Source organism: Chelmon rostratus, chromosome 1, assembly GCF_017976325.1.
Source record: "Chelmon rostratus isolate fCheRos1 chromosome 1, fCheRos1.pri, whole genome shotgun sequence".
NCBI classification, from domain to species: Eukaryota; Metazoa; Chordata; class Actinopteri; order Chaetodontiformes; family Chaetodontidae; genus Chelmon; species Chelmon rostratus.
In genome coordinates this window covers 33,321,034-33,347,538 of record NC_055658.1, presented here as the reverse complement: position 1 = coordinate 33,347,538, position 26,505 = coordinate 33,321,034, and the positions used below count along the sequence as shown (strand labels likewise).

General features: G+C 48.9%; 1 protein-coding gene across 1 annotated transcript in view; it reads left to right on the top strand.

Moving 5' to 3' along the window:
- Positions 1 to 5,075: 5,075 nt before the first annotated feature.
- The window catches only part of large2 (LARGE xylosyl- and glucuronyltransferase 2), a 60,762-nt gene continuing 39,332 nt past the window's right edge, over positions 5,076 to 26,505 (top strand). Inside the window, exons 1-2 of the mRNA XM_041934537.1 lie at positions 5,076 to 5,546; positions 25,441 to 25,540. The gene's annotated coding sequence lies outside the window, so the exon portion shown is untranslated. The remainder of the gene's footprint in view (positions 5,547 to 25,440; positions 25,541 to 26,505) is intronic.

Sequence of the window (26,505 nt, the reverse complement as noted above, 5' to 3'; positions counted from 1 at the left end):
AAGTTTGTCACGTTTTTGTTCCTTTTTAGCCACTAAAACGACCCTGTTACAACTGTCGCATTTAACAGCTTAGTTCATACATTTTGCTGCAAAAGGCAACAAACAGACCTTCTGTCGCCCCCAGTCTTTGTCTCAGTGTGTGTGCGTGTGTGTGTGTGCGTGTGTGTGTGTGTGTTTCTGCTGTCTGTCTGAGTGTGTGTTTGGTGAATTATTGATGTGTGCGTCTGGCTCTTGACGTGTGTCTGCCATTGGAGTTGAGTTCTTTGATCGCCGGAAAACCCCACCTACGAAGCACACACACACACACACACTCACACACACACACACACACACACAGGAATGCCTGACTACCTGTATTAAAGGTGCTTATCAAAGGCTCTCCTGTGCCATCTGGCAGCTCATCAAATATTAAAGCGCTGTCTGCAGCAGCAGCCACGCTGACTGCACCGAACATACAAATGCACCGCGATCATGTGACGCGTATCCACGCCGCGCGTGACGACTCGTCCTCGAGGTTGTAGGAAACTTTGTCGTAACCTCGGAGCAGTTGTAGTTGCTGTAGGATGAAAAGACGGGGGGCAGAATCAGAGAGGGACGGCGGTCTGCTCAGAGCTCCTTCAGGGTTTTACTTTCAAACACTGAACTCATGAAGCTTCTTCTCATCTGTACATGAAACAGACAAACAGCTTTTTTTAGTCTCACCATTTACTGATTTGTTTTTATAATTTCAAACGTATTTTTTTTATTTACTTTGTAGTTTCTGGTGTGTGAGAAACATTTCGTTCAGAAATTGAGGAGTTTTTGAAAGTTTAAGACACAAAAAAATACACTGCCAAGTTTTAAAGTGGAGGAAAAGAGGTCAGAGAAGGTTAATTATACTGTAAACTGTGTGTGTGTGTGCGCGCGTGTGTGTGTGTGTGTGTGTGTGTAGTGCAGTAACAGGCTTCTCAGGACGGTTGTCCAGCTGTCCTTTAAGTGTCCCATCTGACCTCTGACCCGACCACTTACACACTGTCCCAACTATCAGCTGTCACAGCAGCAATCTCACCACACACACACACACACACACACACACACACACACTCCTCACTTTGTGTGTGTCCAGAGTACCTGTGAGACCTGTGACAGGCAGCACATATGGGCTATTTGCATATGATGCCTCTGCTGGATCTTCAGCCTCACCTTGAATATTTGTGTGTGCGTGTGTGTGTGTGTGTGTGTGTATGTGTGTGTGTGCGTGCGTGTGTGTGTGTGTTGAACAGCGGATGCTCAGCTGAGTGTCTCTGTGCTGAAGGAACTTGTTTCAGAGTCGAGCTGCAGCTCGCTGAAAGTCGTCCTCGTCTGATTTTTTCACGCTCTTATAAAAACAACTTGTCTCTGAATTATTTATGATCTGCAGGTTTTTGCTTCTCGTGCTGCTTCACCTTTTTTCCTCCCTGAATCGAGTTTGTAAACTCTCTTGCTGTCTCTTCCTCTGCCTTTGTCGCTCTCTCTCTCTCTCTTTTAGCCTTTTTTAACTTTAGCCTTCGTCTCTGCTCCGCTCTGCCCTGTCGACCACTAACAAACACCGCCGTGATGATGTCAGAGCGCTGACACGCCGTCTTGGCCGTCGTTTGGCCGCCAGCGGGCCATCGTTACGCGTCTGCGGTCGACCGTCACCTGTAGTTTTCACAGTGTGTACAGCATTATTGGCTCTAGTCGGCCTTATCCGCAGCTGACTCAGCACGTTGAAGCTGCACAGAGAGAGGGAGCTCTCTGATTGGCTGTTTGAGCTCACCCATCCTGAACATGTTAAAAAGTTGAATCCCACTCATATGTCAACAGTCTTTCTGCACAGCTCAGCACTACAGCTCATCTCACATCCAGAACACAGCCAACAGAGCAGGTAGCACCACGACCCGGATCGCTGCAGCCCTCGAAGGGTCGCTCATATATTCATTTTTTCATTCATCATAAACCAACAGAAACAGGGTCGCCTCTTTACTGCGTACTGCAGAAACACAACACGCTTCATAAGGCTTCATTTTGATTTACTTCAAAGTGCAACATGAAACTAAAGTCATTCCAAACATATTAATTATACATACATGTAGAACGTGTTCTGCAGAGAGCGGCAGCTGCAACCTTTGTGATGCCTGACAGCCTTCTGCACAGAGTCACAGAGGTCCTCCTCCAGGAGCAGAACTCCTCTGTGGGGTGGAGGGATGGAGAGGTGGGGGTGGAGGGGGGAGTGCCACGATCCTTTTCATGATGTAGATGCAGCAGAATGCAGCAAACTGTCTAATTTACAGCTGTTCTGAACGTAACTTTAACAGTGTGGACTGTAAACACGTGTGAGTTTAAATCAGCAGAGTTTTGCTGGTGAAAATATCTACATGCTGTTTCTCCCTGCTGCTCCTCTGATGTTCGCCCTCCCCCTCGCTCCTCTCCTGATAGTTTCTCACCTAACTAAAGGTTTATTTCAGCCAGACCAAAGTTGTTTGTGATCGTTGGAACACTGGAAAGATGAGCCAAGATCGTTCCTGTGAGTTTTAGTTTCTGTAGGATTTGAATGAAGTGAGTTTCATGATGATAAAATTAGTGATTCTGTAAATGGAGTCTGGTGTTTGACTGCAGCTGTTCCTGTTAAACTAAAAGGATCTTAGCGTTTAAGAGGAAGGTCTGTCTCTGTAGGAATCCTTTCCATGATGTCCGTAATGACCTGTTGTCCTCATTAGTCTCTAAGACACAGAAACATGGAAAAATACTGAAGGTACCTTTTAAGCTGACGCAGAACAACATGCACGCTGTCGGTCGGCGTAGGAGTGTTCTTTTGTTTCAGTTCTAATGATGAGAATGGAAACCTGCCATGGACTCAGTTCCAAGTGGGTCCTGGTGTCCAGGTGTCCAGGTGTCCAGGTGTCCAGGTGTCCAGGTGTCCAGGTGTCCTGGTGTCCAGGTGTCCTGGTGTCCTGGTGTCCAGGTGTTCTGGTGTCCAGAGGCAGGATGGAGGAAGGGGCAGTTTGACTCATTGCTCTGTAGACCAGAAGTTCACATATTCCATGTGAATGCAAACAACAGCGTCTGGCCCAACCAGTAGACATACTCAACTCAAGGTGAGCTCTCATACATCAGTGGAGGAAACAAAGCTCTGTCCTCATGGAGGTGATTCTTAGCCAATCAGAGCGATTACACGACCACAGTTTGTACGTTTTCTCGTTCATTCCTGTCTGAATGAAGAGGTGGTGGACCCAAACAGGAGAGCCCAGCTTTCTCTTGTTGCTTCATGCTATAGCGCCCCCTAGCTGCACCGCTCAGACTATAGCCTGCGGTTTCATAGCGTTAAAATTTGCCATGTGACCCGATGACGAGCAGGAGGGATCTAAAGGAGCCGAGTTGTTCCGTGGGAATATTCTTCATGTAGGTCTCTTAGCCTTCAGTGTCTCAGAGGGAGCTGTGTGAGGTCTGATAAATGTCCTCAAGTGATGTCACTCGAGTCAGCGTCGGTGGAAGACGACCTCTGTAGCTGCTGCTCAGCTCTCCTGCAGGCTGCAGTAGAGCTACTAGCTGCTATTAGCTGCTACTAGCATAACACATCAGATCTCGACTTGCATTGTGGGTAACGTAGGCACCTTGTTTTGACAAGGAAGAGGATGCATGGCGTTAAAAGGAAGTATCTGCGGTTCTGCAGCATCGACGTTGATCGTTATTTTCGATTGTGCGTCTGAGTTGTCGGACTGCGATGCCTCGTCTGTGGAAGGCTCCGTGACTCTTCTGTCTTCAGTTTGTTCTCGTGCTGTCTCGTCCGGTCCTGTGTCCTCGTAGGTTTCGTTGTTCATGCAGTTTATCTCTGAAGCCATTCTGTGTCTGTTTTTCATTCTCTCATCTGTTGACTGTCTACGTTCTCAGGAACTATTCTACCCCCAAAGGTCCAAACGGATCCCGCAGCACGATGCTCTGGTGTGTTTCTCATGCAGACAGGTTTACTCGGAGCTGTTGATCTTCTCCTCAGAGCAGCGTTAACATGCTTCCTGTGCTTCACGGACAGGAGATGTGCACATGTGTGACTTCTGCTCTCAGACTGCAGCTGCTGGACTTCGTCCTCGGACTTTGGACTTCTCGTCTGAAATCTGGCGTTTCTGCAGATTTTCTGTTTGTCTTTGCAAACTTGTGTTTACAGACGGGAAAATCGATCATTCAGTGACACTAACTGGACTCACTGAATGTTTCTGATCCGCTTCATGTTTGTCTGCTTCTGGCGGGACTGTAGCTCAATCAACTCAAACGTCATATTAGAAACTGAGTAACCGAAGGCACCGCGGCAGAGCCATCAGAGATAAACTGAAGGGTACTTAAAGCTGTACATGTTCCAGACAGACTCTGACTTTTCCATCACTGCACATGTGCTGGTACAAAATGGTCCAATATGTTCATTTCTGTCAAAATTTTGACTCAGCGTTAGTCTATATCCTGTAACCTTGATGAGCTTTGGACTTCAGGAACTTTTCGTTGAATCCATGAAGCTTTCTCTTCTTTTCTGCCACGGGAACTCGCTGACATTTGGGACTTCTGGACTCCGAAACGTGTCCTGGACGTTCAGACTAACTGTCAGGTTGGACTGAGCGTCACTGTTTGGTCAAACTTAAGCTTCCTGACTGCAACGCCTCATTCAGCGTTCACTCAGACTGTAAACCAGCGAAGGCTTCCACATATCAATCATTCAGATTTCATTTTTATTGTATTAACAAAGGTTATGCAGCTTTGTGCGCTCTGAGAGAGAGAGAGGAGGAGAGAGAGGGAGAGAGAGAGGAAGAGAGAGAGAGTGAGAGAGGAAGAGAGAGAGAGAGAGTGAGAGAGAAAGAGAGAGAGAGAAGGAGAGTGAGAGAGAGTGAGATAGAGAAAGAGAGAGAGGGAGAGAGAGAGGAAGAGAGAGAGAGAGAGAGAGAGAGAGAGGGGCAGGGAGTAAGAGCAGGCAGCCTCTGCTATTGGCTGAGCCCGTATGGGGGGCGGGGCTTATCGCGGTGGGGGGTGGCGCTGCTGCAGTGCTCCTCATTCTTCAGGAGGAGCTGAGCGGAAGGAGCGGTGTGTGTCCTCCCCACAGCGGACGCCGACCGGCCCGTGAATCAGCAGCGGACCCGCAGACTGAAGCCCGGCCAGCCTCCGGCGGCAGTCCTCGCTCCTCCAGCCCGGGCGCGGTGCACCGTCCTGGGGGTGACCTGCGCTCAGACTGAGCCTGTTTCTCCGGAGCTGTGCAGCCTGTGAGCGCGGCTCTGCTTCACCACCTGGCCTCCCCCTCCACCTTCCCTGCATGTGTGTTTGTGTGCGCGCGGCCGTGTGAGGACAGTTCAGCTGAGCTGTTGGTGGGAGTTTTTCTCTCTCACACACACACAGAGATCACACACACACACACACCTCTGGATTGGAGGCAATGCCCCCTCCTCCTGCTGAGCTTTCTTCCTGTTTCTGGGTGGATTTTTGACTGGTTTACAGACCTCCTGGATTGGGATATGGAGTGATCCACCGCGCAGAGCAGCAGTGGAGGAAACAGCGTTCAGAGCTACAGACAGGTGAGGAGATTTCAGCAACACTCACATCTGACTCTGCTGTGAAACAGACAAGTGTGTGTCAGAACACTGTTATTCTGCTGTGTGCGTGTGAGTGTGCGCGCGTGTGCGTGTGTGTCAGGTTCTTGTGACCTGTGTGTTGGATAACTGAGCTACATTCTTATCCACTGAGCCATGAACCCCCCCCCAGAACCCACACACACCCACCCACCCATGCTTTTAGCTTTCAGAACAATTATTTGAATGTGAATATTTCTGTGAGAAACAAATCGCTCTTTTAATTCTATAATTTTGCTCTATATTAAATCAGTAATTCATTAGCAAAGCGTTTGATTTTCGATGCTTGAATTTGGCCAGATTTTAAGGTCATGAGTGATGACCTAATTCCTCTCGGCTGCATTTTAAACTCTAAAAACAAAGGCAGAGCGGCGGCGGATGCTCTCAGGGACCTATCACGACTCAGAGCAGGTGGATGCTGCTCCGTACTACAGTGTTTGCACCATATGCAGTAACGCACACAGTGCATGTTCTCTGTTAACAGCTGCCACACTAACAGCAGCACAGTCTCAGTTAGTCCTTCTTTCTGAATTAAAGACTGGGGAACGAAGGAGAATGACGTGTTCTGTAATAACGACAATAAATGAAGCATAATGAACGTGAACAGAGTCATGTCACACTCAGCCGTCTGCAGCTCTGCTTCTTTTAGCAGAAACACTCTTACTGATTTATTCATTACAGTCCCTTCACACTGCCGAGCTTTGTAATGTTACTGGTAATGAAACTCTGAGGGAATCGTTTTATTTTGAATGTTAAGATGAAGGTTTTGGCACATTTTGCCTCTGGATGGAGGATTTGTCCTCTTCGGTGGAACAGGACTTGATTATTCCTCCCTGATCTTCTGGAAGCCTTTTGATATGAATGGATAAAGGAAGGTATGAATTTCATTAAAGTTGCAGTCATTAAAATTTCCATTATTTCACGGCCTGTTCCCGTCAGCCTGCCGTGAACTGACCGGTGATCACATGTGAGAGCTGAAAGGAGCAGCTGCAGTTACCTCCAGGAAGCACAGGTGGCGCCAAACCAGCCAGGATGGAAACATTAGGAGTTCTAACATTATCTATCTATCGGGGACGTTGCACATTGATCACCATGGACATTCAACAATATCAGTTTAGCTAACAGCTAGTTTGCACCCGTATTCTCGACGAGGAAATATGACCAAATATAACAGCATGATGTGATCGTCTTCTCAGCTCAATAACAGCTCTGCACAAGCTGAATATCAAACCAAATATTTTTTTAAATATTGAGAGAAATACTCGGATTCCTCTTCTTTATTTATTCTATGATCGGATCAGAATCCTGATCCAGATTTTTGCCCGTGTTTGACTTGCTAATCTTACATGCATTATTTTCTCTGGCCACTTGGGGGCATTGCAGCCAGCCGTAAACAAAGCACTGACGTACGTTTATCACCTTAGCAGCGCTAGCAGTTGCCTGTTTACACGCATTGATTTGGTGTAGTCTTAACATTCACTTTCTTTTAGCTCTGATTTGGCCTCTTTCCCCACCAGCTGTGTGTGTGGTGGGTTTATCGTAGGAAATGTAGCATAAAACCAAAACTGGGAGCTAAAAGAGACTAAAAAGCTGCACAAAGCTGCGAGTCGGCTTATAATTCTCTGGGTTCATCACGACCCGTCCCGCAAATACAGAAAAAAACTGATGAGAGCAGCTACAAACGGAAAAATGTGCATCGAATAACGAAAGAAAACTATTCCTGGTCACACACACACACACACACACACACACACACTCAGTGCTAATCTCTGTGGTTTCGTTGTAACAGCTGTTACATCTTTGACACTCTGCTGCTGCTCCCTTTCACTCTTCCCCCCCCCCCGAAAGAAGCCCTGCATGAGTTGCCATTTGGCAGATGAAATGCATCATGGGTGTCTTTGCGTCTCTGCCTCTCTGCATTGTGCTCGCTGTGGCGTTGTGTGTTTTTTACAGCGGAGAGCTGTAAAGGAAAGTGTAGGAAATGTTTAAAGTCAGACGCTCCGGTTGCTTCCGCCTCCCTCTGTGCCCCCCCCCCCATCCCTCCTCTCATGTCCCTCTTTCTAATAACAGAGGTGAACACTTCCCCTGCGTTCAGAGAGCAGTAGTTAACTATTCATCACCTCTCTTCACTTCATCACCTCCGTGTGCCGGGGGGGAACAGTAGTAGCAGCGCTCAGCCCCCGCCGCCGCCACGACTCTACACTTAACCCGTTCAAGAAGTGTGAAATCAGATTTAGGAAAAGAGGTTTACATTCGCTCGGAAATCCCTGAAGTGTGCGATTGGAATTCCTCATGACTCGCGTTTGCACTTCACCTCGAGCACTTTATGTTAATGCTGCTGTCGGTGGGGGGGCCAGTGATGCAGGTCAGAGTGGAGTCACAGTGTGGAGGCCGCGAGGAGCTGGACCCCCACCGCTGCTGGACGGCTCAGCCTGGTGCTGATTACAGATTTTAAAGGGTCGTTACTGTCACACGTTGCGCTGTGTCATGTGTTCTGCCCTGTATGATGTCATTCATGATGTCATCCGGGGTATTTCACCATTGTGTGTGTGTGTGTGTGTGTGTGTGTGTGTGTGTGAGTCACTCTGCAGCACAACTGAACAAACGCTTCCAGAGCTGTTTGTCTTCAGTCGATTGTCGTTGTGATCGGTCCGTGATGCTGTCTAACCTGTTGCCGTGGGTGACAGATGGCTGAGCTGGGAATTAATCATAAAGCAGGGAAGTGGAGGATGGGGTGGAGGAGATTGTAGAGAAGAAATGAAATGGAGAGAGAGGGTTAGCTTCAGGTCTGTGCATGATTGAAGAGCTGTTTTTTAAACGTACGTTCAGCTGTGAAAACCCTGAATTTGTAGAATTTTGAAATCACGACTCAGATGATTGAGAACTGATCAGTTCCACTGATCAGACAGTCAGAGGTGTGAACCTGGGGTTGTGGGGGAGTCTGGGATCAGGTCTCAGGCACAGAGGTCTGATTGTGGGATTGGTTTATGAGCAAAGATTAAATGAATAAAAATGTGATGAATATAAATGTTTTAACTTTCCTGTTGACACAAAGACTCATTATTTCATTATTCTCGTGTCCTTTGAATGCTAATCTGTGCCCCCCCTCAGTAACATCGTGTTATGCTGCCAGCAGTTGATGACTTAATGTACGACGCAATGTTTAGTACTGCGGTGGTGCTGTCAGCGTTATAGAATTTAAGAAATTAATTTCACCTTAAATCCTTCAGTTGAGGAGTTCCTCAAGGCTCCTTTGTGGGACATGTGATGTTTCCTGATGAATGTGATGTTATCTCTGATAAAAGATTTAACAGAAGTTCGTTTCATGGCTGGTAGCTGCACACAGTGCAGGAATGACACTGTGTGCAGTGATTTAGGTTTACGATACTGAAGCAGTTCACGTCGGGGATCGAGATATTTGGTTAAGTGTTGAAACAGTAAACGCGCCCTGTGTTGTGCTATCAAACCAAGACCGCCACCTTTAATGAACATTCACAAAGTGCAGAAGAAGAAAAAAGGGAATCATTTCCCACAGAGAAGATATTTTAGGAAAACAAATTGATGCGTTGCAGAAACGAGTCGTCATTATGTTGAGAAAAATAATCCCGGCGGTATCAAGCCTCTTTCAGCATGAGATGATGAGATGTTGCCTTTCAGATACTCAGATGGAGTTTTCAGTGCTGAGATTTTTATTGTAGTTAGTGGAGGTGAACATCAGTGTTATTGATCACTCAGAGGGAAGTGAACAGGTCTATAATCCAAAGCTGTGCAGCCTTTCAAGGTTTAACGTCACAGACGTCTGGACTTTCAGCGTCTGTAAACCAAACGATGCCACGGTGTGTTTGAAGAAGAGTTAACAAGGTGTGTTTCATCGTCTTACATGTCCTACATGAGGATATTGATACCACCCTCCCCGCCTGTCCGTTAAATATGAAGCTGGAGCTGGGAGATGGTTAGCTTAGCCTCCTAGCATTCAGACTCAAAGCAGGGGCGCACAGCTAGCCTGGTCAAAATAGTACAACAGTACAAACACCACTTTACTTTGTTTAATACGCAGACGTGAGTTTCTGTGAAGGCTCTACTCTTTAGGCTAAGCTATGCTAACGGGCTGGCTGTAGCTTCGTATTCACAGCACAGACACGAGACTGCCGTCAGTCAAACTCTCAAGAAAGAAAATAACATTTCCCAAAATGTGGAACTGTTCCTTTAAAGAGGTGAAACGTTGTGCTGTTTGTGCTCGGAGTGTTTTTATTGTCCGGTTCTATTCATCCACCTGTTGGATCATAAAGATTCTGCTCTTTAATGAGCTCTTCCTGTTCTGACCTAACCATTAAGATACGGCTGATCAATATTTCAAAGGTATGTGCTGTATAATATTAATGTTACAAGCTCTGCTGAGTGAGGCTTAATGCACTCTGCAGCTCACAGAGCCGATAGTCTAATAATCCGTTTTATTCTACCAGTTCTGTAATTTACATGTTTTTTAATCTTCCTCGTCGAACAACAGAAGAATCAAAATCCACTTTTCTTCCTTTAAGTCTGCTGGTATTCTTTAGTTTTCTTATTGTCTAGACCAAAGACCGAGACCAAGACGTCCCGCTGCCACGAACACTCCACAGCACCAAATGTGGATTCATCCGCCGCTGAAAATAGTCCCAACAAACGCTCTGTTTCCTCCTGTTTGAGTGATTGATTGATGGAACCACAGTAAGCAGCTGTTTGAGGAATTAAACTTTTTATTTTTGAGGCATCAGAAAGTTTTGAGAGACAGACTGACGCGTCGCTTTTGGTCTTTTCTGGGATTTGTTGACAACAGGAAGCAAACAGCAGCCTCTTTACCGGTTTTTAAAAATCAGACCCTCCTTTATTTCATGTGCCCCTCCAAGCAGTGAGCAGCCGGGTGGCAGACAGATTCATAATAAGCTTAATTAACGACTATTATCTGCCCGTAGCTGCGTCCTCCTCCTCCTCCTCCTCCTCCTCCTCCTCCTCTACCTCTCCGTCCACTGTCTCCACTCTGTTGTTTCCCTCCGTCCCTCCGTCCGTCCTCCCTCTGCTGCTAATGGTTTCTCCATTAACCCCACCTGACGGCTGTGTGGGTAATTACAGATTTATTTACGGCCTGTGGCCACACACAATGAGAAATAAATAACGTGTTTGACCAAGCAGAAAGAGACATTATCCAGCCGTGCATTTCACAGATTCAACCACACACACGCACGCACGCACGCACGCACGCACGCACGCACACGCTCACTTTAATGGAAACTGTTGCCAGAAGGTTTAGCTGTGACGTCCTCTACAGTATCGTCTCTAATGTCCTCTACAGCTGCTGTATCTCTGGTGAGTTTCCCTTCCTGCGCCTTTAAAATATAATATAATATATGTAATATAATAATTTGGACTCTGACAGGTGCAGCAGGCTGGGTTTCACACCTTCATCCCTCACCTTTATCTGACCCCCCAGTTTTGGCCTTGTTTTGCAGTGGAGACGAGTCGTGAACGCTGCTTTCAGCTTTTAAGTTGAAATGTTGAACTTGTTAATAGTCACTTGTTTCCACATCCAGCAGTTAAAGAGTGATGTAATCGTCCACGTGGCGTCGCGTTCGTGTCACCCGAGGAATCACGCGGATTTTGTCACGCACACGCTCGTCTGTCCGATGTGTTTACTTCACTGACTGTTCATTCTCAGTAAATACGAGCTTCTTCGCTCCGTGTCCACAGTGGACGTCCACACATGAACTTGTCTCTACACTCGTCCTGTTCGTCCGTCCGTCCTTTCTGTGTTTGCTCGTCTTCTCCAAACATCGCCCCCCTTTGTGGACGTCTCCTGAACCGGATCCAGGCCGCACAGCCGACCGCAGACTTGCGCGGCCTGCCGGGCTGCATGCTAATAATCCCTCTGAAGCTCAGTGTCTGTTTGCTTCAGTACAGCTGAACGCTGTTTGTCAGAATTATGTCGGTCAGTAACGAGGACGAACCGCTAACAGGTGCGAGTCACGTTCTGCTGCTGGGATGTGTGTTTATCGCTGCGTTTACAGCTCGTTCATACCTGTTCCATTGTGATTCACTGTGCGTCGTTAAAACGTCCGCTGACGGCAGTTTTATTGTCATTTATTCCATCGCGAGCTTCAGCTAAGAGCATTTTTGTGATGTTTAAAACCAGCTGACGTGATGGAGAGTGACGGGAGCTCGGGAGAAACGCCAAACACTGAACTAAATGCTTCTTTGTTCCTCTGAGTGGTTTGATGCTCCATTTTTATTTCAGCTTCACTGAGACTTTAGTCTGAATCTGCTGCTTTTACAAAGCAAACATTTGGTTTTGATGGAAGCTTTAAACTTTAAACCTGAAGCTTTAAACCTGAATCTTTAAACCCGAATCTTTAAACCTGAAGCTTTAAACCTGAAGCTTTAAACCTGAAGCTTTAAACCTGAAGCTTTAATCTTGAAGCTTTAAACCTGAAGCTTTAAACCTGAAGCTTTAATCCTGAATCTTTAAAACCTGAAGCTCACAGCAGGACCTGTTTTCCTGCTGCAGCGGCCTCAGTTTGACACATTCAGTCCGAATCAGGTGGTGAAAGTGTTCTGGGGGTCTGTCCCTGCTGATGTCATCCAGATGTCACTGGTCTGGAGTGGGTTGCATTATGGGAAATTTAGCATCCAGTGTTCGTGGAGTTTGATCCAGATTAGAGCAGACCGACTGGATGGTTGTTGGATGAGTGCATCTTGGTTTTCTTTCGGTACAGATTTTGATGGTGATCGTTGAAACTGTCAATCGATCGCTGCTGGACGTGAGCTCGGGGGGGGGGGGGGCAGCTTCTGTTTGTGCGGGCATTAAAACAAGCGTGATTGGCTCACACCTGGTTGTTGGTTGCGTATCATTAGCGCACATTTGTGTGAAGTTGAGCTCTTCTCATGTTCCACCTGCAGTGCTGCTGGATGTCTTTGAGGTCTCTGCAGCTCAGGTGGTCCCACTATGACTGGACCGTCACAGCGAGGACGGGGGTCTGATGTCGTTTAAATACGGCTCACACAGGGGCGGTGTCCCTGGACAACAAAGAAACCCCGTTCTCACCTCCACACAGCTGACCAATCGCAGCGGGAGGCAGGTGTGAGTGTCGATCGTTTGCAGTGGAAAGTTACAGAAATGTCACCTTGATCTGATGTGTGTGTGTGTGTGTGTGTGTGTGTGTGTGTGTCTTTACTCACCAGTTCACAGCATCCTGTCATGTTTCCAGCATTTGAGTCAGGATGTTCAAACATAGTGGAACCTGGAGAACCCGTGGAACCTTTTCAGCAGTGTAGCTATGAATGTGTCTCATGGTGGCACTGCAGGATGGCCTGTCACACATGGAAGGGATTCATCGTCTGTCGGTGGAACTTTGAGTCTGTCGGTGGTGGTAGAACAAATGCCAGTCCGTCACCACTCAGACAGGAAAGCAAACAGAACTTCTCTAAATGACAGGCTGAGCGTTAGGATTCATCCTGCGGAGACCATGAATGTCAGAAACCCGGTGGAACCGTGTCCTGCGGTTGTTGAATATTTCACTCACAGACAGAACACCAGCAGCTGCGGCGCTGCAGAAAATAATCCCTGGACAGAAAAGTGAAGAAATCTGCTGGACTGAATCTCACAAACGAACATTTACCTGAGAACAACAGAGAGCTCGTGTGATTGGTCGACGCCGGACTGAACCTGTTTCCATATCTCGTGTGTTGAAGGTGTTCAGGTGTTTGGTCACATGTTCGCTGTGTTTGTGCAGCGATACGAAGCCGAGCTGCAGCAGCTCCGGGCTGCACGTGGGAGTCCAACTCTGATTTGATGCCTTTTATAGACGACCTGCTGCTTTTCTCTCTGCGCTCCTGTTTCTGTGGAGTGTGTGTGCGTGTGCGTGTGTGTGTGTGTGTGTGTGTGTGTGTGTGTGTGTGTGCGTGTGTGCGTGTGTGTGTGTTGTCATGCAGAGACAAACAGGAAAGGATCTGTGTGTGTTGTGTTAGCTCGCCATCACACGTACATGGCGCTGCGTCTGCCGCAGCACGCCCACAGCCGAGCGCCTCCGTTCTAATCGGCTGAAGCCGCAGCGCTGACCGCAGAGGCTCGTCTCTATTTTTACGCCGCTGGTCTGTTATTTTTGTTGAGGCGCAGCCAGCAGGTGAAACATACACGCTGTAACAGCCACTCCAACAGGTACAGAGGGCGATGCAGCGCAGCGGCGTGAGCTTGTCAATCAATGCGCGTGCATCCTGCAGCGATCCACTTCATTCATTCAGTACCTGTTAGAATAACCTTCACTTCCAAATGATGCATAAGCAGCCGCCTCACCTCCGGGCTTATCTCTGTATGCTCAGCAGCTAACGGCCCCCCTCCACCCGCCTGCGGGACACCACGCGGCTGTTCCACATGTATGTCGGCTCTAACGGAGAGCTCAGAGGCCCCGATGGAAAAGGGATTTTGCAGCATTTTGACCTCGAATGTTCTCTGATCACATCTGAACGTTAGTTCTCTTCTGGATTTGACCTGTTTGAAGTGACAGATCAGAGTTTATCAGGCAGATAAATTCAGAAGTTAGACGTCAAAGACGTCTGTTTTATTCTTTATCCTTCTGTTCTGTTAGGAGAGACGTTTTGAACTGCATTTAGAAAATACAAGCGGCCCTGCTGACGCCAACACGTTCCAAGACAAGTCCTGAACTTTGAAACTAGTCATCATGGGACCTGATGGAGACCACAAGTCGAGACACGTCGGTTCTGATGTGATCATGAATGAGTTGAGTGTTGGACTTCCTCAAAGCTGAGAGACTCACAGGAGACATTTAAAGAGGACATCTGTGTGAGACATCCTGTCCTCTTCTGCAGGTCAGGGTCTGGATCCTACATTTCCCATGAAGCAGCTGGGTCGTGTGTTTGATTAGAGCCGTCCTGTGTGGGTGAAGCCCTCCTCTTTCACACTTCCCAGTCTGGTCCTCGTGGGCTGGTCCAGCATGTGGCTTCTCAACATGCCTCCTTGCATTAAGGCGGCCTGAGTGGAGGCCAAAGGCCCAGCAGGGGGGAGGGGGCGAGGGGAGGACTCCTGCTGGGGAATATGAATGGAGGATTAGGGAGGGGAGGTGTTTGAGCCTCGGGGGGTGTCGGCTCTCTCCAGACTGGCTCTTTTGTCCTCGTCGTCGGCCTCTTCTTATTCGTATTAGCTGTTTGTGGGTGTCAGCGTGGAGCGACAGTGAGCTCCACAAGGACCCGAGTTCCTCTGGGTGATGAACTCTGCAGACAGGAAGTCTGGTCCCTCCCTCGGCGTCACCCACTCCCCCAAGACTTCACCCACTCCCCCTGAGGTAAGACTTCAGCCCTATTTGTGATGTGACACCAGCAGACGGGCGAGAAAAGGATCGAAGCATAGAGGACCAGGACAGGAGGTCTGTGGTTTCAGCTTCAATGTGGAGCCGTGACATGAACTCTTGCATCTGATTGGTTCAGATATCTTCTGCTTTGTCTGTGTTCGAATGTTTGGCTTCCATCAAGCTTTTCCAATGTGATGTTTCAAAATGTGCAGAAATGCACCTTGATGAACACACGATGGCTGCTGAGACACCGTGAAGGAGACCTGGACACACACACACACACACCTCAAACTCTGTGTCCTGATTCAAAGAGGAATCCATGAGGAAGGAGTCTGTCCTGTCTGTTACAGGTGAGACACCTGGCTTCATGTTTATGGCTGCTTCAGTGATCACAGTCAGGCTCCATGAGGCGCTCTTCCAGCTGATCGCCACACTTTCGGCCCGTTGGGACGACTTTTATTTTGGGACTTGATGACAGCTTCCTGTTGATGTGTGACAGAGGCGTCAGACGGAGGCTTTAGATGGAAAACGCAGCGTTTTGTTCTGCTGTGTAATCTGAGGAGAAGCACTCCCAGATGTTTGTAATGAGCTGATTCGCTGGTGTGTGAGCAGCTCGCCGTCGATAAACGATTCTGCTGAATAAATCCTGCGCTGACGCAGGTGTAACGAGTGAGATTGGGCCTATTTACACTGCAGGCAGACGGGACTTAAAGATAAGCTTCCACTTTACTCCAGTGAGAGGAATGGACTCATTCTGCATCACGAGCACGCAGCTGCAGCCGCGTCTCCAGCCGGGCCAGCCGCTCCGTGAGGCCGCACTCGACTTTATTCTGGAGGTTTAAAGACGCTGAGTCGTGCTCCGAGCCTTCTGGAAGCCCTCGCCTCAGTCTCAGGAGAGGACTCGTCTTCTCTGTCTGTATCTGTCTCGTCTCTGCTCGTCAGTCCTGCCGGAGCTGAACTTTGCTCCCGGCGGGCGTTTATTGTCCCTTTGATTGACAGCTGCGGGTCTGACCGGGCGTCCGGTGTGACGGCTGATGATGGATCGGCTGCAGGCGACGCCTTCGTGTGCGTTTGCTTTGTTTCCTCTGTTGACGTGCGAAGGTTTTGATGCCCGGCTGATGCGATGGCCTGCTCCTGCGTGTGCACTCTCGTGGTTCTGCCTTCAATAGCGGACGAGGAGGAAACATGATGTGTGATGAGTGTGTTTGACGTGACGATGACAACGCTGATGTCCTGAACGAGGTGCAGACATAGAGACCCGGAGCCGTCACTCACAGGCCGTCTTTGCAGTTAGCGTGAAAGTCTCCTCACTAGTGCCGCCTGCGCTGACGTGGTCACTTCACGTATGTGCAACCCTCCGGTGGCGGCTGACGTCACTTATTTTATCTGCCAGCGCAGATTTGTGCTGGCTTTGGCGAGTGGCGGATGCTCTTTTTGGTCTTTGCTCACACACAAACACAAACCGTGTAAATCATGTGAGTGCAGCTGCTTCAGAATAAAAACACTAAACCTAAACCAAGAAAACAGCGTTTCAACTTAAGGCAGTAAACTCCCAAAATAAATAAAACCCTCCATGACGAGTCTGTGGGGGCTGATCTGGAGACTGTGAGTGCTGGATGTTATGGTTTAATTTCATAGTTGTCAGACATGACGGGGCAGGTGTGGACAGTTCTGGGGACGCTGGCTGGAAGACGAGTTTTTTATAAACCTGTTTTGTCATTAAAGGCTGAATTAATGAGAAATGTGAGAAAGACTCCTTCCTTCCTTCCTTCCTTCCTTCCTCCTAATCCACCTCCTCTCTCTCGTAGTTTATTTGAAGGTTTGGCTGTAAGCTTATACAGACGTGAGATGAAAATATGTGATTATATTTATTATTGTCGAGTTTTTCTTTCTTCAAGCAGGAAAATAATGTTTACAGACGTGAGAAGAATCTCATTAACGGCTTCAGTGTGTCCTCGTTTATTCAACTGATTTAATTATCTTTGCTCAGAAAAGGTGACGAATCAGCGATCAGTTTAATCCACTGCTGGTAACACTATGAATCTGACATTCAGACTGGTGTGGTGACCTTTGACTGAAAGGTTATTGATCTGACTGGGTTAGGGTTGGCGTGTTGTCACCATCTTCTGTCTTCTTCGTCCTCGTCTTCTTCTGTCCTGCTGTCCCTGGACCGGAGCCGGGCCTGAGGCTTCGTCCCCCTTCGTCCCCACAGACTTTGATGATCTCTACAGAAAGCTGCCCTGTTAGATCCTTTACAGGCCTGCCAAGAGGACCCAGAATCATTATCTGTGTGTCTGTACATGTGGCCGCGCCTCACACACCGCTCAGAAGCCGTCCAATCACAGCAGCCGTCAGCAGAGACCACAGATGGTGCAGTTCAGATCAGGGCGGAGCATTTTCAGGCCTCTGCCGTAAACTTTTAGATCAACATCCAAGTTTGAATCTGAATCCGTCACAATCACAGCAGAACCAAACTGAGACACGGCGAAAAGAAGCTTCTTATCCTCCGATTCTTACTTTTCTGTTTGTCCTCGAATGCACCGTCATGCAGAGATTTTTTTTAATCATCTCCGCTCACTAATGCAGCATCACGTTATGTTACGTAACTTTGGTAAATGCATTTAAAGGCAACAAACAGTTGACTGATGGATCGTCTTTGTGATCCAGTTTGTTGCTGGAAGGAAGGAAATCGATGTGAGACCTTGAACTTCAGGTCATCTGTATTTAAAAGGCTAAAACACAGAAAAGTACGGAAGATAAAAACACTGAGACTGATTTGACCTTTGCTGCAGAGACCAAAACATACAAGTTTCTATGTTTTCTGTTGCATCAGTCTGAATGAAACCAGTGAGGGAACCTGACTGACTGATGCTGCAGGAGCCGACGTCGTGTTCGTGATAAATAGTGACGGAGAGGAAGAGAAGGGAAGGCTGAGAGGATGCTGAGTCAGCATGAAGGAGTGACAGGAAGAACCAGGGAAGGAAGGAAGAGAGAAGGAGGGCGGAGGAAGAGGCGGGTGGATGTTTGAGGAAGGTCGAGCGGAGCTGCAGCTCTCTGTCCGTGTTTCTCCCTCCATCGACGACTTGAGGTGAAGATCATCTTCACCCGTCTGACGAGCTGTGTTTACTCATCATGGCCTGAAACACCCAGAAATATTCAGATAACGACGCACCTCTGAAAGGAGACAGGTGTGTGTCGTCGTAGGGTTATACCATCAGGTCCCATCAGGTCCCATCAGGTCCCATCAGGTCCCACCTGCCCCGATCCAGCTTTTTCCGTCCTGATGCATTCAGAGTGTCGATCTGAAACCAGAGCTTTAGACTTCAGGAATCTGTTTAATGTGCATCAGTCACAGTTTTTCTTCACAGCTGTCGAGCTGTGGAATCAGATTTCTTTAGACCTGCAGAGACCTGGTCTGAGTTTCAGTCTGAGTTGAGCTTTGGATGAAATGACTTTTGAAAAGCGAACGCACTGAATCGAGGAAGTCAGCACATGAAGCCTGTTAGATGTGTATTTATAGCTCTTACTGACTGACTGACTTGAAGGCACCACGTTAATGTACATGAAGATGCACGAGTGTGTGTGTGTGTGTGTGTGTGTGTGTGTGTGTGTGGTGACAGCTGAAGCTTCTTCATTATCTCCGTCGTGCCAACAGAAGGCGGCGGCGTCTCGACCAGGAAGCAACCTGCAGCTAATGAACCCGAGGAGGCGCAGCGTGGCGCCGGGCCGAACCGCGGCTCGGACAAAGCCGACGCGAGTAACAGAAGAGGGAGTGAAAATGTAGAGAGGAGCAGGATGAAGGGAGATAAAGAGCGAGATAATGATTTCTACTTCTGTGTGAAAGCAGAAATGTAGGAAACACGAGCCGTTAATCTCGTCATAAATAATGCAGCGTCCATTTAGCCGACGCTCCTGAACTCAGCGCCCTGCGTGAGGTTGGCGAATCGGCTGCTGAGTCTGAATCTTCTGGAAGTTTCTGCTGCTCCGAGTTGTTTTTTAAAAAGGAGAACATTAAAAACCTTCAGAGAACTCTTCTCAACAGACGTGATGTGGATCAGATAAAATCCATTTTTCTAAAGCGAATGAGGTCAGTTAAACTTTATTTATACAGCCTGAAATGACAGATTAGCCTCAGGGGGGTTTACCGTGTGTACAGCACTCTTTAGATGTGTGAGCGAGGTCGAACGTGCCGAGTCGACAGAAACTACAAAACAACAGAAACCAAACGATGATGTCACAGAAATAAAACGCAAACGCAGACGAACGCGATGAGGATCAGAAGATTCCTCGGGCAGGTTGTTCCAGAACTTTATTTAAATTCTACAAGAGACAAAAATGTCAAATGTGTCTGATTTTCAGGGAAGGGGGGGACATCCTGATTGGAGGTTAATCTGAGTGTAAACGTCGTTGATGTTCGGAGTGTGTGCGTGCGTGCGTGCGTGCGTGCGTGCGTGCGTCTCAGTGCTGTGCGACAGTTTGACCTCACCTGTCAGGTTTCTCCTCCGTCCTGTTTGTTCAGAAGAGAAACAAGTCGAGGAGGTCAAGATGAAAATCTGTCGGATAAACGTGAAACCTCAGCGATGAGTCGCTCGTTACAGCGACCACGAATGAATCCCTTCAGTCTGAGCGAGACGAGCGAGAGAGAGAGGAAAGCTGGTTTTCTTTGAGGTTATTCCTCAAACCAAATTGACCAAGAAAAGTTATTTTTCTATTTGGGGGGCCTGTGTCTCAGGAGGTGCAGCGGTCGTCCATCTGTCAGTCGCTCTGCGGTCGTTTGAAATGTGGCCAGGTGTTGGATGTTCGGTGCAGCTGATCAGAGGCCGTCATCCTGTCCTCAGGTGAATGGGCTTCTAAACGTTACACCTGAGGTTGAAGTGCAGAAAATGGGACCTGGGTCTGATTCAGGACCACATCTGAAAGGGGCCCAGCTCAGAACTGAACAGACCAGAGTTCATGTGAGGAGTAAGCAGCACCAGAAGCTGTCTGCAAACTCCAGAAGTCACTTCAGAGAGAAGTTTCTGACTTTAAAAGCAGATCACATGAGGAGAAGACATCACTTTCAGGTATCGCGCTCTTCGGCCTGCCGCACCAGATGTGAGTCTCATCTCTCGCCCCTGAGGCGGCCGGGTGAGGAGAAGTTTTGGGGGTTTGGAACTGGACCAGAGCGGGCTGAGAAGCAGCACCTGGGCCGGCTGTGGGCCGGCTGTGGGCCGGCGCTGGCACAGGAAGCAGACAGGTGAACCGGAGCGAGTTCCTTCACGTCATGAATCTGGCTCGATGTGCTGGAGCTCACACACACACACACACACACACACACACACACACACACACACACACACACACACACACACACACACAGTTAAAAGCTGCTCTCATGTCATGAATGAAGTCACAGCGATGAACCAACCAGGCGTGCTGGGCCTCGTCTCCCCCTCATCCAGTCCTGGGTGTGGCGGTGTGGCGGTGTGGCAGTGGTGTAGCTGGATGTCTGGGAGCTGAGGTGGTGTAATGGAGCGTGGAGCGATGCTGTGATAACCTCATTATTCTCCACCGCTCGCTCCAAATACTCTGCCAACTCCACCAGAGAGGCCGAGTCCATGGGTTAGTGTGTGTGTGTGTGTGTGTGTGTGCGTGCGTCTGTGTGTGTGCGTGCGTCTGTGTGTGTGTGTGTGTGTGCGTGCGTCTGTGTGTGTGTGTGCGTGTGTGTGTGTGTGCGTGTGTGTGTGCGTGCGTCTGTGTGTGTGCGTGCGTCTGTGTGTGTGTGTGTGTGTGCGTGCGTCTGTGTGTGTGTGTGCGTGTGTGTGTGTGTGCGTGTGTGTGTGCGTGCGTCTGTGTGTGTGTGTGTGCGTGTGTGCGTCTGTGTGTGTGTGTGTGTATGTATGCGTGTGTGTGTGTGTGTGTGTGCGTGTGTGCGTCTGTGTGTATGCGTGTGTGTGTGTGTGTGTGTGTGTGTGTGTGTGTGTGTGTGTGTGTGTGTGTGTGTGTGTGTGTGTATGTGTGTTTCCTCGAGTCTCAGTAAAAACCAAACTCCATTTAAGGAATCTGTAATTTTTCAGCGTCTCCTCAGAAAAAGAGGATCTGGCCCAGCTTCAACCCCCTCCCGCCCCTCTCCATGCTGTATGCCAAGCAGAGAAGAAGCTTTTAACCCCCCCTCGACCAGGGTGATTAAAACATGTAACCTTCCAGAATTCTCCAGACGACATCAGAACATCAGAAATAACCTTTGGAGACTCTGCTGACCCCCCCTTTACTCTGCTGACCCCCCCTTTACTCTGCTGACCCCCTCCTTTACTACAAACCTCCAGGATGTGACAGTCGGACGCGGAGACTTCTAGAAAAGTGAACGCCGACGTTCACTTCCTGGTTGGGTGTTATCAGTCACAACGTGTCCTGTGATTCGTCACGCCCGGTCACATGACCAGAATAAATCGACTGGTTGATGAATCACAAACGCTGCTGACCTCGTTGTCTTTGCTTGCAGTTAAATTCAGCATTTTATCGTGTTTCTGCCGCCGACCTGTGCACACGCACGCTCGGCGTATGTGAGCGGTCATGTGATGTACCTTCGTCTGGAGGGGGTACATCCCTGACACGGAGCTGAAACATCCATCCGGACTCGTCGTCTCGGCTTTGAGACGCAGCCTCGGATTAATGTGCAGCTTCTGTTCTGTGGAGGAAGAGGAGCGCTGTCACTTGTTCTGTTCTGTGGAGGAAGAGGAGCGCTGACACTTGTTCTGTTCTGTGGAGGAAGAGGAGCGCTGTCACGTGTTTCCTGCCGTGGAAAGAGTCGGACGTTCTTTAACTTTTGAGGAGACGCAGTGAAAATCGTTTTTTCTCCACGATGGATGGAACCAACCGAGGATCCAGGAAACTAATCCGGATGTTTCCGCTTTTTCATTACCGTCAATCACAGCTCATCTCTCGTCTGCTGCGATGCTCTTCGGCCTCGGCTCACACGTCTCTGTCTAAATGAAAACAGACAACAGGTGGATGCTGCTCCGTGGGTCTGCACAGGTGGAGGTGTGCAGCACGTCCCTGCAGGGGGCGCCGTCATCACCGTCATGTTTACATGACGTGGAGCCTCGCAGCTCTTCAGACGCAGGACGTATAATTTAGTGGGAATGCCCGCCGGATGTCAGCACACAGATATGACCACGACCGCTGCAGCATCCCCCCGTTTAATCCACGCTGACCTTCATCACCAGCTGAGATCAGAAATCAAACAGTTTACACTTTAAACGGCTGCAGTGGAAGGCTGGAGCGGCTCATCATCATCATCATCATCATCCTCATCCTCATCCTCATCATCATCATCATCATCATCCTCATCATCATGTTGAGCTGAAAGTTTAAACTCATCATTCAGTCGATCTTTGACTCTTAAATCAACTCGGTTTCTGTGGATCAGACGTCGTTTTCTTCATCCTGCTGCAGTGGATCTGTTGTATTTTCTAGCTCCTGGATCCTGATAACCACCGCGCAGTGCATTGTGGGATACAGAGGACAGCAGGTTTCATCCCATGAATTCATTGGCTGTTTCTCGGCCTGGTCGGCGTGACTCTGCGCTCACTCGCTTTAACCTCAGTGTTTGCTGTCTGAGGACGTTTTGCTGAATAAGCAGCTTTGACGGCCTGTCGGTCTGCAGAGGCCGAACGGCCCGATCGCCTGAATCCACGCCGCGCTGCGTCTCTGTTCGGTTTGCGGGTCGTTCCTCTCCACGTGTTCGATGATTTGGAGCCTTTTCAGGCGGCTGCAGCTGCGGTTTGGTCCCAGGTGATCGGTCCTCTTTGTCTTTTGCGTCCTCTTGCTTTGAGAAGTCGCACATCAACGTGCTGATTGCCCGACCTCGTCTGCAGCTACAGAAAGCTGCTAATTAGCCTTCAGCCCAGCAGAACTCGCGTTTGTGATGCTGATCGAGTTAGTAAAAGCCTGTCCCCCCCCCCCCCCCCCCCCGGTTTGATCTGAAGTTACAGACGTGGCTCTGAGAAGGTTGTTTTTCCTGTCGGGCTGCATGATGACAGAAAACTAAAACTCAGTGTTTCACTGATCAGAGGAGCAGAAACGGCTTATTATGATGCAGAGAATGAGAATTAATCTCACAGGAAGATAAAGTGGCAGAAAACTGCAGATTTCCGCCGGTCGGCCTCATTTTCTCTCGTTGTTTTGGGGCTCTGGTTGTGAATCAGTTCATCAAATACAAAAAGTGAGTCAGACCAAAGGAAATGAACCGTGCATGTGATTCTGTGGAGAGAAGACGGATAATCGAAGGAAATGTGCAGATTAATACGTTCTGGGTTAAATTCATGTTGTTTTAATCTGGCGTGTTCGTAGATCTTGGAGAGCCGAGAGCGAGAACATCATGTTGTTAGAGTCCAGGGAGGCGGGTTCAGGGTTCAGGGCAGCTGTGGGATGTTTTCATGGGTTGATTGACAGGTCAGCTTCTGACTGATCGTCTTCACTGTTGGTTGGATTTAGATTCAAATGTGCAGATGTGTTAATGCTGCTGCTCTGCTGCCACTGCGACTCGCCCCCCCCCAACAGCGCACGCAGATCGCTTCACTGCAGCCGCTGACCTCCGACGACGCCGGTTTGGGAGACAGAACTCTTCATCTCATGTCTGTGGGCTCTTTCCTGTCTTCATGCATGTGTGTAGAAAAGTTGTGTGTCGTTCATCCAGCAGAAACCTTCATCGCGATGACGAGCAGATTTCTCCCCAATCTGAACCCCCCCTGATTCAGTTTACTGCCAAAAGACAAAGAGAGGGAAGTGACCCACGCTCACACTGGGCAGGACAGTGTGAGTGGTGCCCCCCCCCCCCCAGTCGTATTGACTGGCTTTAATGGCTGCTGTTGTTTCACACCACAAGCCAATCAGGCGGTGCTCCTGGAGCCATCAGAGAGCTGTTAGCACACAAACAGCAGCAGCACTCCTGCTATCAGCTATCAGCTGCAGCGAAAACAGCCCCAGACCCCCTGCAGGTCAGCCCCCCCCCGCACACACCCTCCTCCTCGATGTGGATGCAGATTAGACTGTCGGCATGTGTGGCGAGGGTTCGTCTCGGGCTCCGGGGCAGAATTTCTCGGGGCTTCTGACAGGCGTCATGTCGCCTCCCTCCGTAGTGGGGGGGGTGCAGAGAGGAGCTGCCATCTGGACGGAGCGCGGCGAGCGCCAGCGAGGACGAAATAAAGACGAGACTCGCTCTTCTTGCTCCACTCCTCCCATTTGCCTCTCCGGCCCCCTCTGTGCCCCCCGAGCATCGCTGCACGCTGCTGCCTCCCCAAAAGTCAGCTCTAATGAGCCCCGCCTGCAGACCCGGATTCAGGCTTTACTCGACACTTGTTACAGTGATGAAGATTTTCTGACTGCTGAGCGGTTCTCTGCACGCGGCCACGCTGAAACAGGAAGCAGACAAACACGTCAGATCAGCGTTAAACACGTTGTTGTGACGTGTTTCATGGCTTCAGTGGTTGGTTTGTTGTACTGAGCGTCCACTAAACTCAGCCTCGCTGCATCCTTCCCAGGATGCTTTGTGTCGGGTTTAAAACCCGTCTGTCTTCTTGTTTGGAGGAGGGCTTGTCTGGTGCTGTGATTGGACAGCAGCTGCTAATGCTGCTGCAGACGTTCAGACTGAAAACAGCCACGACAGGGTGAGCTGAAAGATGAAATATGATCCAGTGAATCCAGTCTGAGTCACAGATCCATGAATCTGAACCCTGCACAGCTCTGTGAGGCTCTGACCTGTCACAACGCCCTCAAGTTATCACGGTGGCCATTGTTTTATTTTAACACGGTGAAACATGTGACCTCTGGTTCGTTCATGTTTGGTTCACCGCGTGTCAGAAAGGCGCTGAGGAAAAAAGCTCAGAATGGTCTTCTCTGGTATCTGACATATTGCTGATGTAGACTTTATCGCCACCTGCTGGCTTGGCATGCTAGTTTTTGGACAAACGGGGGTCATGTGGACAGAATGTATTTAAATGGGGGGGTATCCATCTAAAAAGTATGTGTATACATGTGGTCGAGGCTCTTCTGCTGCTTCCTTCCTTATGCTAAGCTAAGCTAGCTACATGACAGACTTTCCGAACACAAAGAGAAGAAACAGATGATTCTTTTCGTTTGTGACTGTTAGTCAGTTGAACTCTTTTCTCTTGTGTTTTTTCCCGCGGCTGCTCGTAAACGGTCGCTGGTCTCGGGTGGTGGCGGGCGCAGCTTTTTGAACAGGAAGTTCATAACATCACTTTCTGAAGCGCGGTGCAGGAACACGGCAGCTGACGATGGCGGCAGAAACAAATGAACGAGCAGCGTCGTGTCGTCAGTGTTTGATCATGACAGCTGAGCTTCTCTCTCTGCAGTTTGATTGACAGCTCAGTTGATCCTCTGTTTCGTTGCTCTTTCCTCCTCTCTGTTATTTTGAATAGATTTTTATTCGATTTAATGTGATTTGCGATCTTGCCCGGCCTGTCACGCGCTGCGTCTTCATCTCACGCCTGTTTGTTTGTCTGCAGACTGGATTTTCTCCCGGAGGCCCCCGCCGGAGTCGTCGACCGGGACTGAGCAGCTTCTCGTCACAGTTTGCCCACACGGGGATTCACATCTGCGAATCTGGTGAGGAACAAACGCTTTCTTCTTCTCGCTTCGAATGTCACACTTTCTGAACGCGTGTGTGTGTGTGTGTGACTGAGGCCTGTCGTCTGGGAGGAAACAGACTGTGTGTGAAGGAGACAGCAGCAGGTATCAGCTTGGACTCGTATACAGGAAGTGACGGTCCTGATTGTTGACTCGTCAATGCGACAGGAGGTCGTGCACTGTGGCGTCCAACACGTTAACCTGGGATAACTACGGCGCCACATCATTGACTTCTCGGTTTTCTTCTGTGCTTCTTATATTTGTAGAAGCTGCAGTGGAAATTATGACAATGTGCAGATTTCACACGGCGGCATAGAGCGCCGTTCAGGAACGCCATTGACAGATCAATGCTGCAGCACATGTGACCTCTGAGTCACTGTTTACACTGTTTCAGTAACTCAGCCGGGTTTGGGGTTGTTCTCATTAACCAATCGGAGCATTTTAGGTGAGATAAAACGGTGTGAATGAGATGTGAGACAGCTTATTAAAATACAACATATTTCTCCACCCGACGTGACAAATGTCATCGTAGTCGCAGCTTCTGTGTCGGCAGAGAATGACGAACACTAACGAGACGTCGCTGAGTAACGAGATCCGCCTCCATGTGGTGGAAGTCTCCAGGTTTGTCTCGCTCGTTAATAAAAATGTCAGCGGCTGTGATATTTGCCGTGTCAGAGTTAATCAGCAGAAAGAGCAAACAGGAAGGAGACGGACAGATCTCAGGGATGAACGACGGCGTTCAGGAACACAGACGGGCTGAATTACTGACACGCTGACTTCTCTTCTCATCTGACCAATGAAAGCTGTTGTTGCTGATGTCTGCCCAGTTTTACAGACAGTCAGTCCTCGTTAAACATCTGTTGTTGTACTTTGTATTGAGTGAATGAGTGTCACACGAGGCACGGGTCCCTGTTTGATGACGTGTTGTGGTGAGACCGTTGCAG